We start from the raw sequence: 15,818 nt of genomic DNA, 5'->3' as shown, positions 1-15,818 counted from the left end.
GAGAAATAGAACTTCCAAGTAGTTTTGCTCTGCTCTGTAAATAAACCATTAGTTCCCTTCCCATTAGTTCGGCTGTTTTTATCTGCTAAGCAGGGATGACTGGTACCCCACCCCTTCCAGATGCAGATGGTGTAATAGGAACACAAAGTAGCCAGTTGAACAGCCAAGAAGGCCTTGTGTACATGAGCTTATCTGCAACCGCAGCAGTAATTCCAGATTCTGACTGCCATGCCTCCTTCTCTCCAGCGAAAGGCCTTTTAAATAATCCCTCATTATTTAATATGCATTGGCTATTATGGCTATGTGAGCTGTTATCTATTTATGTTGACTATTAATAAATTATTAGACCATATTGTGTGGGTTTTAATAACTCCATAGGAAGAGAAGCATGGCCAGAAGGTGAAATCTCAAGCAATTACAAATTCGTAGGTTGAGTTTATTTTTTTTTCTAGCACATGGAAACTATTCACTTACAAGTAAATTAAATACATAGACTTTTGCCCTTACTTAGGTTTCTGGCCGTGCAAAAGAGCAGGAACTTACGGCAGATGCACAGTTCCTGGCAGAAAGAGCCTACTGGGGGTGGCTGTAGCAGGGACCGTCCAAGGCTTGAGCCTATAGCCTGTTAGGTTGAGAGCATTGAGTCTTGCCCTATCTGTGTGGGCTGAAAAGCTCCATAAGGGCAGGAATGTTGACACTCTTATCTGTGTGAGGCCAAGCAGGCTTTTAAAATGCATTATTCTAAATCAGCCTTGAAATAGGGACCCCAAATTGGCCTGCTTGCCTGCTTCCCAGATGAGCCCAGGAAGCCACATAGCACCTCTCACGTGCATGTCCTTGCTTGTTGGAGACAACAGGCGAGAGGCTGTTTGAGAATCAGAATTAGTGTGTCAGCCAAGGGGATTCTTGATGAACTCTGCTCTGGGAGGTCAGGCGGAGGCAGAGAATGCACCAGGCTTCAGCTGCAAAATGGAAATGGACTCAAATCATTTTCTTGTCAGCCGGGATTTTAAAATCAATACCAAGCCTCCCTGATACATTCCTATTCTTTCTTTTCTTTTCTTGCTGTCTGCTGAGGGTGATGATGAATTTCCTTCTCCAGGTAGCTGTGGAAATAAAATCCTTATTCTCTCCTTAGTAGGTGTGCCTTGTCAGGTGAAAATGCAGCATGCAGCCGGGCTCGGTGGCTCAGCCTGTAATCCCGCGCCTTTGGGAGGCTGAGGTGAGTGGATTGCCTGAGTCCGTGGGTTCGAGACCCGCCTGGGCAGCAAGACCTCATTTCTGCAATAAATCAAAAAATCAGCCGGGCGTGGTAGCACATGCCTGTAATTCTGGCTACTCGAAAGGCTGAGGCGGAAGGATCGCCGGAGCCCAGCAGGTCGAGGCTGTGGTGGCCGGGAGCGGCCACTGCACTCCAGTCTGGATGGACGACAGAGTGAGACTCCAACTCCAAAAAAAAAAAAAAAAAAAAGGAAAATGCAGCATGCGTCACGGCGCCTCCCCGGCTGTTGGCCTGCCTTGGTTTTCCGCGTTGTTTTCTGTCATCTTTTCTCCTGGCTGCAAGGGGATTGAATCTACCTTTCCTATCTCATTGCTGCCATCTGTAAACTGCTGGCAACCTTTTCTAGAATGTTGTAAGGAAGAAGGAATACAAGTGTCTGACTGTCTGTGTTCCACATTTGAATTATTTTGACAACTAGTACTTAGGATTCTCATTCTTACACTCACTCTTGCAAAGTAGATTAGACATATAACAGCCTCATTCTCTAGTATGGCTATCCTGGAGGGTTTACTTAGGGGAGTGCTCAGAAGAAACTTGTTTAAGATCGTCCCAAAGCCTGAATCCCACAGTGCTGTGGGCTCCTGGCGGGTAGCAAAGTCTGTTTTTGTAATTTCCTTCTCTTTCATAAAACCAACAGTGAAAACTTGTGGAGTGATTGACAGGAAGGGAGGGAGGGAAGGAGAGAAGGAGGGAGAAAGGGAAAGAGGGGAAAAAAGTAGGTAATAGATTCCAGTCTGTCTGTTCATTCATTCATTCACTCACTTGTTCATTCATCCAACCTTGATTTCAGCTCATACTGGAGCAGGTGCTGGAGTTACAGCAGTGCCCAAGAAGTAGAACCTTTCCTCAAGGAACTTGCTGAGAGCCGGGGAAGCAGGCACCACAAGCAAACAGACAGAGACAGTGCAGAAAGTTATCCGCTGGGATGAACCCAGAGGGCTCTGGGAGTTCAAAATAGGGTGTTCAGCTTCCCTGGCTTTCCGAGAGAAGGTCCTGTCTACACTTATCCTGTGTGAGAGTGGGAGATGGGTGGAGAATTTGGGCAGAGGAAGCAAAATGTGCAAACCCTGGAGAAAAGAGACTGTGTCATGGTTAAGCTCCAGGTTGTTCAGGACATCTGGGAAGGAGTGTGTGCAGAGGAGGCAAGGAGGCCATGAGAAGAGTGTGACACCTGTCTGCAGTTCTTGAAGAGCCTAGTCAGCTGTGTGAAGATTTTGAGACACAATCCTGGGATCAGGGAAGGACCCTGAGGGTTTTCAAGCAGAAGAGGGACACAGGCAGATACCCAGTTTAGTAAGACCCCTCTGTGACTGCACTGGGTGTGGAATGGGTTGGGAACGCAGGCAGAATGCAAGGAGACACTCAGGAAGGCAGCTGGTGGCCTGGGATGAAGAGGATCCAGTGACCCACCCCGTGCCCTTAGAAGACTGCCTTAACTGAGAATCCAAGCTGGCATGGCAAGGAAGGGCAGAAGATTTAAACCAGGATAATAGATGTATAATAGAGGAAGTTTTTCAGTTTGGAGAAACTTTGAGGCAGGAAGGGAAACCCTCCTGCCACAGAGTACTGGAGAGCTGAGGAAGGTAAGAGGGTACTGGGAGCATACCCTACAGTAGGGGAGTAAGGTGGTGAGGATCGAGCACTGGTTTGAGGACAGTTGGGAGCAGCCTAGTTTCAGTGCATTGAATACAAGGCTCAATAGGCAAGGGTAAGATCCAGACATTGTAAAGAATGGTGGAAGAGAGGGCTTTCTTCGGAGAACACAATGAGGTTCATTCATGAACTTACCAAGTTGCTTCTGTTACCACAGTAACATGTCAAGGGTTTAGCAGATCTGGGAGGGGAAAAAAAAACACATACAACAACCCTGAGTTACAGTACTCAAAGCAAATTAGGTCACTGTTACGAGTTATTAATTTTAATGCATTAAGAAAAGTATGCAGGGGGGAGTGAAGGGTTTTTTTTAACACAGCAAATGGGAAACAACAAAAAGTACAACAATAATTATACTGAAAGCAAAGTGAAGTGTTCCATAAAATGTAAGAAATGAACAAATTACAGGCCCCTCCTTCCTCCTCCTCAAGTGTGGTTAGGAGTCGATGAGGTGGGGGTGGGTGGCTCCCCCACAGCCCTCCGTTGCAATCATGGGCTCTCATCTCGCTCTTTGTGTGTGTCGCGTGGTATTACTTAAGCCAGGCTGAAATACGGCAATGAAAAGAAAGCACAGAGGGACACTTTTCTGGGCTGAGTTATGTTTAGCGTGGAATCGCTCTTAGGCAAATGTGCAGCCTGATGAGGGGAAATTGGAAGTCACGAATAGATTCTCCAGGAACTTTTGTTCCCAAGGGGACTTCAGGCAGGCTGGGTTATTTGGTGTCTAGACCTGGTTGACTCACGGCAGCAGCCTGCTTCCTTGATGGAGCTCTGGGTCTTGCTGTGGCAAAACTGGGTCATGAGCCGCTCCAGCTTGAAGAAGCTTTGTTTGGTTTTGCTTGGTCTTATTTGGTTTTCCTTTTCTGCTGTTTTCTTTTTATTCACTTGTTTTTTGTGTCTTAGGTCTTGCTTTGCATCGTTTTGGGCAAGTCTGAAAATTCTGCCTTCTGGACGGTGTCATGAATGGAATTGATCTCCTTTGTTCTATACCCAAAAGGCCTCTCCCTCTCACCCTGTCTACCCCTCTTCCTACACATACCCTCAATACAAACACATGCTTAGACCTTCTCCCCTTTGACTCTCTTAGGAGGAGATCCTGGGACTCAACCTTATGCTGTGGCCACACCATGTCACATGACTTCCTGGAGACTTTTACCACTCTGTCATCCTTAAAACTTTCTTCTCCTTTAGCTTGTATTCCCCTCATATTCCTTTTCTCCTCTCTCTGAAATACACGCAATCACAGTTGGCCGTGTGTCCTCCGCACTCTGGGAACCCAACTATCTGCTCGTATCCCTAAAAGCCCCTAAGGGATATGTGCATCTGAACCTGACCTCTGTTTCTCTATTGCTGCTTTTCCCCCCCTTATCTCTTTCTTTTTCTTTTCCTCTCTCTCTCACTCTCCCTCCCTCCATGTTGACTTATTTCATCCATTAATTCTTATAGTCTTACCAATCACAGATTTGCTCAGGACTCCCAAGTCTGTAGTTCATACTTAACCTTTTACCAAAGCTCAGAGAAACATACTAGATACCACTATCCATATAGCTTGTATGCACCACAAAACCATTTGTTTTGAAACTAAATTTAATTTCTCCCTGTCCTCAGTGGCCTCTTACCAAACCACCAAGCAAAACAAACCAACATTAAAATGAATTTCAAAAATAACTCTGCCTCTTTTCTATTCCTTACAGCTATGAAAACACAGTCTCTTCTAGCCAGTTGTGTGAAGGAAGGGCCCCTTGTGTTAACTGGGTCCTTGCCCTTCACCAAGCATGGCTAATACTTCCAAAATAGCCCCATTCCTGCCTCTCCCCCAGTTGCCACTGTCATGCTGGGTTCCCAGGTGTTATTCTCCAGCTCATGACAACGTCAGTCTGCAGGACTTCCCTTCTGTAATCCACTCCTTACACCCATTTCAGAGTTACCTAGCCCAGATCAGGTCCTTCCCAGTCCTGAAATAGCTGCCAATTGCCTAAAGGAAAAAATAGGATACATTTCAAGGCCCAAGGAAATCTGGCCTTAGTCAACTTCACCACCCTCGTTTATGACCACTCTTTCCCACTCTCCAATCTAGCTCCATGTGCAACATTCCTTAAACTCTCTTTGTACTTCCAGATGTCTGAGCCTTTGCTTCTGATCTTCCCTCTGGTGGGATCCAGCCCACCTCTTCTCTATCTAGCAAACTTCTCATCGTCAGAGCCACTGAAGCCCCCATAAAGAGTGAATCTCCCTTCTCTGGATTATTTTGAAAAAGATATAGACTGTAGCATGTATTGCAGTGATTTGTGTTTATTGAGCACATTAAATTCTGAACTCCTTGAGAGGTGCCATCTTGGAGTCCTCATCCAACATGAGAAAATCTCAGGAGCACCCAACAAATACTGTTTTGGTTTGTTTTCTCAAATAAATTTATAAATGGAAAATTTCTGAGCTTTCATCATAACTGATTTAAAATCGTAGATCCCTAATGTGGCAAAGCCTAAATGAATTGTGAGGTAGACACATGGAAAATCCTGCCTGAGTGGTCTTCTCTGGATGATGCTGTCTTTACAAATTCTAAGGTCACACATTCTAAGAACGGCAACTCTGAGGTTTTGAGAACACAGGAGAGCCTCAGGTGGATGGCAAAGCAAATTCCTGTGCCTGGCTCTTACATGAATGTTGCTGGAGTTTCAGGAGGTGGAGGGCAGAAGAGTATGGGACAAACACTTGAAATCCTGGTTTCTTTTCTACTCTATTGTTGAGTGACTTTTTTTCTTTATTTCAATAGCTTGCTGGGTACAAATAATTTTGGTCTGGGCTTTAAGTGTGCCCACCATCTCCACCTATGCACAGTGTACCTGATAGGTAATTTTTCATCCCTCCACAAATTCCCATCTCCTCCTCCATTATTCCATTCTCCATATATTTGCAGATCACTAGTTTAACTTCCACTTATAAGTGAGAATGCGTGGTGCTTGGTTTACTGTTCCTGTGCTAGTTCACTTAGGATAATGTTCTCCAATTCCATCTATACTGCAAAAGACATTATTCTCTTTAATGGCTGAATGGTATCCCATAGTGTATATATACCACATTTCATTAACCACTGACCAGTTGATGGGCATTTAGATTTATACCACATCTTTGTAATTGTTAATTGTACTGTGACGAACATGTGAGTGCAGGTGTCTTTTACATGTAGCAACCTCTGTTCCTTTGGGTAGGTACTCTGTAATGGGATTGCTGGATCAAATGGTAGCTATACTTTTAGTTTTTAACAAAATCTCCACACTGATTTCCACTGAAGTTGTACTAATTTACACTCCCACTGAGAGTGTATAAGCATTCCCTTTTCTTTGCATCTGCACAAGCATACTTTTTAAAAAATTTTTAAATAATGGCTGTTCTGACTGGTGTAAGGTGGTGTCTCATTGTGGTTTTGATTTGTATTTTCCTGACTTTAGTAGTGTTGAACTTTTAAACTATGTTTGTTGGCCATTTGCCTATCTTCTTTTGAGAGATATCAATTCATGGGGTTATTTTCTTTTTCTTGCCAATTTGTGTGAGTTATTTATAGATTCTAGAGAATAGTCCTTTGTCAGATGTATAGTTTGCAAATATCTTCTCTCATTCTGTATTTGCTATTTGCTCTATTGATTATTTATTTTGCTGTGCAGAAGCTTTTTAGTTTAATTAAAAACCACTTACTTATTTTTGTCTTTGTTGCACTTGCTTTTAGGGTTTTAGCCATAAATTCTTTGCCTAGGCCAATGTCTAAAATAGTTTTTCCTAGGGTTTCTTCTAGAAATTGTATGGTTTCAGTTCTGACATTTAAGTCTCTAATCAATCTTGAGTTAATTTTTGTATGAGGGGAGAGATTCCTATGGAACCAAAGGAGCCAGTATAGCCAAAGCAATCCTAAGCAAAAAGAACAAAATTGGAGGCATCACATTACCTAACTTCAAATTATACTACAAGGCTGCAATAACCAAAACAGTATGGTACTGGTACAAGAGCAGACACATGGACCCATGGACCATAGTAGAGAATCCAGAAATAAACCCAAATACCAACAACCAACTGATCTTGATAATGCAGATAAAAATACACACTGAGACAGAACACTTTATTCAACAAATGGTGCAGGAAAATTGGATAGCTACATGCAGAAAAATAAAACTTGAAAAATAAAACTAGCTCTTTCCATATACAGAAATTAACTCAAGCCAGGTGGTTTTAGTAAAGGTCATGTCCACATTCTCTTGTAAAAGTAGTCTAAAAAGACAGTAGTTAAAGGTGATCTTTCATGTGTTCATTTATTAAAATAATGTGTTATTGTATGATACACAGAAAGAAAAATAAAAATCTGACAGAATTCATGTCTGGCATTGCAAAATTGGAACAAATAAAGAGTTGTATATATAACCGGGTGGTGCACATAATTATCTGAGTGTGTTACACACACAACCATAAATCCAGCCAATGTTTATTGAACAACCATTGTATACTAAGTGTGTACTGTGTGTTTGTGCACACACACGCACACTTGCAACACCTGGCGCCATGCATTGCAGTAGGGAGATGTTTATTCCAGTTCTTTGGACAACCCAACCTCAGCCCTGTTTAGTACATCTTGGACATTGGAGGGAAAGGCAGATTTTTTTCCAGAAGCTAATTCGTCTGGTGAGTGGAAAAGCTTCGTTTTAATTGATTCTACCTTTCAAGATCCAAGGAACTTATAATCTCAGCTCAATTGTCGATATTTTGCCTGCATCATGCCTCAGCCGTTAGCATGCAGATAGGGCAGGCAGAGAGCTGCTGTCACGGCTCAGGATGAAAAGGAAGAGCAGCTCAGGGTAATAATCTGCTTTTGATTTTTTCCCCCTCCCTTTTCCTATACCCTCTCTCAAATCCACTAAAATAGGGGGGAAATCCATAGTGATTAGAAAAACTTCTGACCAAGACGTCTTTCTCTTTTTTTTTTCATCCCCTTCTGCCCCTCTGCCCTCTTTAGTATTCAGAAGCCACCCAAAATCAGAGGTTTCCACATGGGCTGGCTGTGCACAGCATCACAACCACAGAGTGGGGGGAAAATGCTCATTGAAGATCTTGCAGCTCCTTTCAGACTGATGCCAGGTGGTTTCCGTCACACTTCCAGGCAGAGCTCCGGCAGCAAGTCACTGGAGCAGTGATGGTGCAAGTGGAGGACTTCTGCAAAGGAAAGGAGAGCGTGTAGAGTCTGGAACCCAGCGGGAAGGTGCCCCTCACCTGATGGTACCAGCTCCTCAGAGAAGCCTTTCCACAGTCCTTCGGAGCCATGATCTTCCTCCCTCAGCAGAGCCCAAAGGGGAAGGTGCATGGCTCCAAAGAGAGCAGGGCTGATTACCACATGACAAGGAAATATTCAAATGCATGTAACTACATTCAATGGTGATGCAGGGTGCTGTTAGGAATGCTTAATGTTAACTTTTATTCTCACAGCCCACTGGCTAGATACTATTTTCCCCACTTTAAAGTAGAAGGAACTGAATTACTTTGTTGAAAGCACACACACACTGAGGAAGTGGTCAATGAAGATTTCATACCCAAGTGTGCCAGGTCCCAAGATTTTGTCTTGCACCTGTATGCCCACTGTTGATGGGGCAGTGTGCACCTCCCATGATCTGTTTACCAATAATCTTCTCCATTCCTGCAGTGGTATGCGAGGCCCCATGTGATTGTATGGATGAGGAATCTGAGGCTGGGAGACATGGTGAGACAAGAATGTCAGGGGAAGAGAACCAGAGTGTCTCTGCCCTTGACCGGGTCATTGCAGTACACAGGATAGCATATGTTTCTGGACATAGATATTCCAGATCCAGGGGTATCTGTTTACTGTTGGTGTCAACCTGGAAGAGAGCTCTGTTCTCTTACTGTCACAGATGGAATGAGGGGGAAGGGATGACAGAGAAGGCATGATGTTGGGAGAGAAGGATAGACAGGTGACTGTACTCATGGAGAAGCTGCTGCAACACAGCCTGCTGCCTGGGGCCAGAGAAGAACGTGGGAAATGGAGGATGAGAGGCGGCAGCAGAGGTGACTGCAATTCTGCTTTCACCTTAATTCGGTCCCTGGCAGTGGCTCTGGGATGCTGGTGGTCCTGGGCCCAGTGGAGAATGAAGCTGGATGGTCGGTGGCCATTAACAGCAGGAAGACATACTGTCAAGGAGGAGAGGGCAGGGCCGGGCAAACTCCCAGTCCCTGACATCTGCTCTCCCATACAGCCTTCATGCTGAGCTCAGCTTGAACCTGACAGCCTCTTCCATTTAATCCGTAAATTCCCCCAGCCTGCCTCAGGCAGCCTCTGTGACTCCACGTCTGTGTCACTGGGCAGCCGCCTTCCTGATCACCGCCACCCCTTCTTCATTACCTGGCTTCCCTCCTTAACTTTCATCCTCGAGAAGAAGGAGGTCTTCTTCCCCCTGGGCAACCTCATCCACGTGCCTGACCTTCTCTCCCTATCAGGACACATGCGTGTTGGATCCCAGGTCACCAACAGCCTGGGGAAGGGCAGGGAACCTTCTGGTTACCAGTGAATTGTAATGGTGTATGGCAGGTTGAGCCACGACAGAGGCGGTACATCAGCCAAACCCTTGCAAGACCTTGCACAGTCCTGTGACCAACACCCTGCCCTTTGTTTATGGAGGGGAAGGGAGCCATGCAAAAGTACATCTCTCTTGAGGACAAGGATGTGTGTGTTCTCTTTTCCTTTGCCCTGAGAGCACAGCTCCTAGGGATCTTAATATTTTTATTGCTTCTCTTCTTCCTTCATCATAGTACACTACACACACACACACACACACACACACACACACAGACAGACACACATACACACACATACACACATACACACACACACACACACACACACACACACAGCCGCAGTCACACCAACTATCCATGCTGTGGGGGTGATTCATGCTAATAACCCCTTCCATTCTCAACATCAGAGAAGCTAACCAGGAGGGATAGGGAATGGGGTGAGGGTGTTAATGGGGCAGGGAGGCACACACAGCTGGCAGCCAGTTAATCACCTTAGCCAAGCAATGACAAAAGTGAGGGTGAGCTCAGGAGCAGCCATATTTGCTTGGAAAGGCAGGGATTTCAACAGAGCAAAGCTGCTGCTTTTTCCTTAACACTGCTTCCAAATCCTCCGACAGCCCTGCCATTAAATAAAGGCTACTTTGGGCCTGCTTGCTAAAAAAAATCAACAGAAAACTGACAAGCAGTCTGTGGGTCATGTGTGTGAAGCCAAATATGTTCCTTATTGCAAATGGGCAAATCCAGTAATGACACAGAATTAATAGGTGTTTGACTGCCGGTAGGCCTGAATATCCTCTTTATTTTAGTTCCTCAACTATTTCTTCATTGAACACACACACACACACACATATTTTTTTTTTGAGTACCTAATAAGTGACTGATGCTATGATAGGTGCTGGGAGAGAGCTATTTGAAGGGTGGAAGCAGAAGAGAAGAGAAGACTTCACTTGTGCTTTGAAAGATCACTCCCTGCAGTGTGGGGAATGAGCAACCCAGAAGAGGAAACTGAGGACAGGAAAACGAGTTGCCGAGATGCATCCAGGTCAGAGATGATGATGGCCTGAGCCAGGAATGTGGGAAAGGAGCCAAGGGGGCAGAGTCAAGAGGCATCTGGTCTACCAGCCATGAGACCACTACTTATTGAATGTCTACCAGACACCATGACAAATGCTGGAAAGAGAGTGATGGACAATATCTAGGGACAAGATAAAAGGAATTTAGTGACTGGGTACAGGGTCAGGGAAAATGGAGATGCCATGGATGATATTGTAACCTCTGGTTTGAGCAAATGGGTAGAGGGAGGAGCCTCCTGCAGTGATTGGGATTGAGAGGAGGAGAAGGTTTTGGGAGAAAACCAATGAGTTACATTTGGGGCACACTGAGCTGGAATTGCTTATGGAGCCTCTAAGTGGAGAAGTTAAGTAAATATTTAGTTACATAGGGCTGGAACTCAGGAGAGAAACCTGTTCTGAGATTATGAAAGGAATCTGGGAAGAGTGCTTAAGGAATACTAACATTTAAGACATGAGCAAAAGAAGAGGGGTCCACAAGGCAAAGTGAGAAGAAACATGCAGGAAAGTAGGAGGAAAATCAGGAGAGCATGCTGTCCTGAAAGCCAAGGCAAGAATGCATCACTGAAAGGAAGCTGACTCAGTGATGTCAAGACTTACTGGTGACCATGGGGAAATGAGGCCTTTGGCAACCTTAGAGAAATGAGGAAACCCCAGAGAAATGGCAACCTTAAAGAGTCAAATGGGATAAGAGTTGATGTGGACGTCAGAACACTGTAACTTGTGGAAGATGTAGGCAAGAAGTGAGAGTACGGTGAACATATGCTGCTCTTCCAAGGAGTTTGCAGTGATGAGGAGGAAATAGGGAAGTTGTTGCAGAAGAACTTGGAGTGCAGGTAGTTTGCTGGTTTTGTTGCTACCGCTTTTGTTTGCTTTTAGGATGGAAGAGACTTGCACATAGTGTAATCCTATTGGGAAGAAGAGAAGAGGATAAACTTGACAGAACAAGATGCCTACATGTGGGAGGGAGTGGGACCTGCAGCACTGATGGAGGGATTAGCCTTGGATGTGGGGGGAGGTGTTATACTTTCCTTGAATAATGGTAGGGAAGGTGGAAAGGATGGGTGCAGATAAAGTCCAAGATGATGGGTCTGGAGATTGGATATTGGACTTATCTGCTGGCTTCTATTTCTTATGAGAAGGAAGAAGAGATTATCCACTGAGAGTGAGGCACGGCAGGAAATGCAACAGTAAAGTTTCGGAAGAGTGGAGAAGGTTTGATTCAGCCTTGGTGGAGAATGTAAGATGATCTGACCATAGAAGTACAGAGGTACTGGAGGCAGTTTGGAAGCCAGTTGAGGTGGGAGATTACATACCAAAAAAATGAGGCTGTATTGGTCGGGATTTACCAAAGAAACAGACCAATGGGTTGGGGGGTAGGCAGGGGAGGCGACAACAGCTGAGGGGAGGGAATGGGAGGGGAAGAAAGGAGATGAGAGGAAAAGAGAGGAAAGAAGAAAAGTGGAGAGGAGGAGAGAGAGATAAAAGAGTCGATTTATTAAGGGACTTGGTTCATACAATTATGGAGACTGAGAAGTCCCATGATAGGCAGTCTGCAAACTGGAGAATCAGAGAAGCCAACAATTGTCTCAGTTCAAGCCCAAGGGCCTCAGAACCAGGGAAGACAATAATGTAACTCTCAGTCTGAGTCCGAAGGCCTAAGAAGCTGGATAGTCGCTGGTACAAGTTCCACAATCCAAAAGTTGGAACGCCTAGAGTTATGTCAACCAGAGCAGGAGAAGAAGGATGTCTCACCTTTGAGAGAGAGAGAGTCTGCCTTTTCTCTGCCTTTGTGTTCTAGCCAGACTCTCAGCTGATTGGTGAGTGAGAGAGATTCAAATGCCAATCTTTTCCAGAAACACCCTCACAGACATATCCAGAAATGATGCTTCACCAGCTATGTGGGTACACTTAATCCAATCACGTTGACACCTAAAATTAACTATCACAGGGGGCCAATCTGAGTATTGGAGTAATTTTTGTCTAGCAACTCTCAGCATCCTAGGATTAGGCACAGAGAAGAAAGATTGTGAAGTCATTTGGGGTTGAGTTTTCTAGGATGGTTCAATGTGAGTACAAGGGTATAAGTATGGAATTAAAGTGATGGATCATGGGGTCTGAGCTGGATAGGGAAGAAAGTGAATGTACCAGACAAGGAGAAAGTAGAGGGGCCAAAGCAGGAGGTTTCAGTGAAGTCAAAAAACATATCTGCCTTGAAGCATATTTTTGGAAATAGCCAAGTAAGATCAAGAAAGTTGGGAAGCTGTGGGCAGAAAATAAAATGAATTTATCCTGAAAACCAGGATAAAATTATTTTCACATTAAAATTTATTTAACTAGAATCCCAAATCCAGCTCTAACAGACTAAATTCCATAGTGAAGTGAGGATCCTTGTGTTGAGAAAGATTTAAGTCTACCTTTTGCTCATTGGTGCAGTGACTTGATAACATTATTATAGTGCTGTACATTTATCTTTGTCTAATCAATAGATCTCCTGGGATCTACAGATATACATCTTATAGTGATTTTTTAAAAAGCATTTTATAGGTAGAGTCAGCAATGGGAGAGCATATCAGATTGTGCAAAGGTAATAAAACATGGAAGTTGTTTGGAGCATAAGTTTGGGGGTCACATTCTTTTTTTTTAAATCAATATTTTGTATTATGATGTTGTGGGGTACAGTTAAGGGTTAGGTATACAATTACGTTTCATTCAGGCACCCTGTTGATAAGAGGTGTTTCCCCGTCCCCAGACAGATATTTGCTACTGTTAATCCCGTCTCTCTCCCCCCCATAGTTTCCCAGTACTGTCAGTCATTTTCTTATAGTATTACATTGGATGTTCAAGGTCCATTATATGAGTGAGAACATGTGATACTCGGATCTTTGTTTCTGTGAGAGGTCACTCAGTATTATAGACTCTAGTTCCATCCACGTTGCTGCGAAATTCATGATTTTGTTCTTTTTTATGGCTGTGTAGTATTCCATCGTGTATATGTACCACATTTTTTAATCCAGTCCTCTTTTGATAGGCAGCATGGTTGCTTCCAGGTTCTTGATAATGTGAACAATGATGCGATAAACATACGTGTGCAGGTATCTTTTATATAGAGTGATTTGAGTTCTTCAGGATATATTCCTATTAGGGGATTGTGGGGTCATATGGGAGGTTGATATTTAGAGCTTGTAGGAATCGCCACACTGCCTTCCACAGAGATTGCACTAGTTTACATTCCCACCAACAGTGTAGAAGTGTTCCCTTTTTGCCACACCCTCTCCAGCAGCTGTTATTTTTTGAGTTGTTGATAATTGCCATTCTGACTGGAGTTAGGTGGTATCTCAGTATGGCTTTGATTTGCATCTCCCTGATGATTAGTGAGGTTGAGCATTTCTTCATGTGTCTGTTGGCTACTCGGATGTCTTCCTTTGTGAAGTGTCTGTTCATATCTTTTGCCCATTTTATAATGGGGTTGTTTGTTTTTTTCTTTTCAGCATGTTTGAGTTCCTTGTAAATCCAGGATGTTAAGCCTTTGTCAGACCTGGTGTTGGCAAATACTTTTTCCCAGTCTGTAGGCTGTCTCCCTGCTCTCTTGATGGTTTCTTTGGCTTTGCAGAAGCTTGTCAGTTTAATAAGGTCCCACTTGTCTATCTTCTCTCTTATGACCTGTGGGTTTCAGGTTTTGTTCAGGAATTGGATGCCAGTTCCGATTTCCATGAGGGTATTTCCTTCCTTTTCTAAGGTTCTTATGGTTTGAGGTTTTACATTTAGGTCTCTGATCCATTTGGAGTTAACCTTTGTGCATGGGGATAGATAGGGGTCCTGTTTGAATCTTCTGCATGTGGTCAGCCAGTTTTCCCAGCACCATTTACCGAATAGGTTCTCCTCTCCCCAGTGGTAGGTGGTGGGGGCTTTGTCAAAGATGAGTTGGTTGAGAAATTGAGGTTTTGCTTCTGGAATCTCAATTCTATTCCATTGATCTATATGCCTATTCCTGTACCAATACCAAGCTGTTTTGATGATTGTAGCTTTATAGTAAAGTTTGAAGTCTTTTGTTTTTTTTGCTGAGGATTGTTCTGTCTATTCTTGGTCATTTGTGCTTCCATATGAATTCCTGTGTTGTTTTTTCTAGGTCTGAGAAGAATGTTGCTGGTAATTTGATGGGTATTGTATTGAATTTGTAGATTGCCTTAGGTAAGACGGACATCTGTACAATGTTGATTCTTCCAATCCATGAGCATGGGATATTTTTCCACTTGTTTGTGTCATCTTTGATTCTTTGAGTAGTGTTTTGTAGTTTTCATTGTAAAGGTATTTGACGTCTCTGGTTAGAAAGATGCCAGGGTATTTCATTATTTTGTGGCTATTGTGAATGGAATTGTATTTTTTATTTGGGTTTCTGTTTGTTTATTATTGGTGTAGAGAAATGCTATTGTCTTTTGTACATTTATTTTGTATCCTGAGACTTTGCCAAAAGCCTTTATCAGTGTAAGGAGGTTTTTGACAGATTCTTTTGGGTTTTCAAGGTACACAATCATATCATCTGCAAAGAGAGATAACTTGACTTCCTCTTTTCCTATTTGGATACCCCTGATTGCCTTCTCTTCTCTGATTGCTCGAACCAAGACTTCCAATACTATGTTGAACAGGAGGGGTGAGAGTGGGCATCCTTGTCTAGTTCCAGTTTTCAGGGGAAATGGTTCCAATTTTTGTCCATTTAGGAGTATGCTGGCTGTGGGTTTCTCGTAGATGGCTTTTACTATTTTGAGGTATGTTCTTCGTATGCCTAGATGTTCAAGGGTTTTTATCAAGAAGGGGTGCTGGATTTTTATCAAAAGCTTTTTCTGTATCTAATGATATAATCATGTGGTTTTTGTTTTGACACCTGTTGTTGTATTTAATTACATTTATGGTTTTACGAATGTTGAACCAGGCTTGCGTCCCAGGAATGAAGCCTACTTGGTCATGATGGATGATTTTTGAGATGTATTGTTGAATCCGGTTTGCTAGGATCTTGTTGAGAATTTTAGCATCTATGTTCATCAAAGATATTGGCCTGTAGATCTCTTTCTTTGTTGGATCTTTACCTGGCTTGGGTATCAGTGTGATGCTGGCTTCGTAAAATGATTAGGGGAGAGTTCCATCTTTTTCAATTGCCTGGAATACCTTCAGTTAGGATTGGTATCAGCTCCTCCTTAAATGTCTTGTAGAATTCTGCTGGAAAGCCATCTGGATCAGGGCTTTTTTTT

Source organism: Carlito syrichta, unplaced genomic scaffold (genome assembly GCF_000164805.1).
Source record: "Carlito syrichta isolate Samal-C Ts95f unplaced genomic scaffold, Tarsius_syrichta-2.0.1 Scaffold288840, whole genome shotgun sequence".
NCBI lineage: Eukaryota > Metazoa > Chordata > Mammalia > Primates > Tarsiidae > Carlito > Carlito syrichta.
The sequence above is the reverse complement of the archived record's forward strand: the minus strand, read 5'-3'. Positions refer to the sequence as shown.